The sequence below is a fragment of the Apis dorsata genome, unplaced genomic scaffold (genome assembly GCF_000469605.1).
Source record: "Apis dorsata unplaced genomic scaffold, Apis dorsata 1.3 scaffold_1026, whole genome shotgun sequence".
Lineage (NCBI taxonomy): Eukaryota > Metazoa > Arthropoda > Insecta > Hymenoptera > Apidae > Apis > Apis dorsata.
The window spans coordinates 203,453-205,160 of NW_006264125.1; the positions used below are offsets into that span (position 1 = coordinate 203,453).

Sequence of the window (1,708 nt, forward strand, 5' to 3'; positions counted from 1 at the left end):
TAATACGCACAATACCTATGAAATTCTCCAGCCAGCAAACACTTTATATTGTTCTACGACGCATGCCGAATTGACTCTTACGGATCCTTGACACCCTTGAAAAAACGTTGTACATCTTTTATTGTGAGCCCCGCGTGTATTTACCACCTGCTGATATTCGCATTGGACGGTTCCAATCAATTGGTAACGACGAATATATAACGACTTATTGTTAGTTAACTATACGTACATGACTAAAAACGTTAACAATCGCTGGAGATATATTATACTAGATAGAATTAAATAATAATTACTTGAAATAGAAAATTAGAAAAATGTTATTATTTAGATAATAATTAGTATATAAATACTAATTATATCATAAATAAACAGTACTATAAAAAATACAGAATAGAAGATAATAGGAAGTTTTGTTGTAATAACTAAATATTTATATGAAAAAAGTTATATAAAAACATTTAAAATATTCTACATTGTAGAGTCAAAGTAAAATTATTACTAGTTCTCAATACCACATTGTATATACATCACAAGATATAACACTCTATAACAATAAAAATTCCCTATAAACGATGAAGAAAATACCTCATACATTGGCCAACTACAGTCGAAACACTCAATGGCATTCAAAAAAACACCCAATCAAATTCCACTCGCTCATTGTAAGAGGGAACCATATTAACTAAGCGACGAACCTGCCCTCTATGTAAAAAGAGAGCAACAGCGAAGTAGCAGCTAGCGGCAATTAAGTTAAACAGCGGAACACTCGATATAGTTGCTCGGGGCAAGTAATAGAGATCCCCCAAGCTTGGGAGAGCCACTTGAAACAACCTTGTTATCGAAAGCGTGCGCGTCAAGAATTAACCCGTGGAACAGAAACGAGGGAAGTGAAAGGGCGACGGTGGGGGTAAAGTCGTCAAGCGAAACGTCAAGGTAGAAGCTACATTTCGTACTCGCCCTATATATTACTTCTTTCCCCTCTCCAACTCTTGTTCGTTCCCTCTCTGTTCTGCTAATAAACGGCCGGTTAAACTTTTTAACGAGCGGTCAGCCGCAGCAGACTTTCTTCAACGGGCAACGCACCCCCTGTGGAATTCTTTCACGCACTGACGAGGACTCAATGGCCGTGCACGTGCATACCTACGCCCCCGCATGTTATAACGGCACTCTTGAACTCGGTATTATGTAGTTTAGGAGACAAGTATGGGGTATAATGCTATTGGTTATATTGTCGTAATTATTTTGTGCAAGATTGAGAATCTTTCTAAAGAGTCTTCAATTTATAACATTCAATAAAATAATATTTTCGAAATATCTTAATGATTTCTTGTTGTTATTATGAATAAAATTAATTGTATTTTTCGTAGGAAATTTAAATAAAAATAACTATTGAACAATAATTATTATTATATTCGAGACAAGTCGAATCTTAAAACTTATTTATTACATCTTACTTTGAAAATATAAGAATTTATAATAACGATAAGATTAATAATATATCTATTTAAGTTTTTAATGCAATTTCATCCTCTTTATCCATTTTACCAGTTATATATTATAATTATACGTGATGATATTTTTAAACTTAACAATTTAATCACGATAATCTTATTTGTTAAGCGGATGGATATATTTATTTTCTTCTTAATTTAAGAAAATCCAGTAACAGATTAGCAAGTGTTTTTCAGTGAAAAAAGAAAAAAAAAAA

At 32.8% G+C, this 1,708-nt stretch overlaps 1 protein-coding gene across 1 annotated transcript in view; it reads right to left on the minus strand.

The window, feature by feature from the left end:
* Positions 1–1,708, minus strand: part of LOC102681656 (doublesex- and mab-3-related transcription factor A2) — a 26,843-nt gene that overhangs the window by 5,633 nt on the left and 19,502 nt on the right. The window lies entirely within an intron of this gene.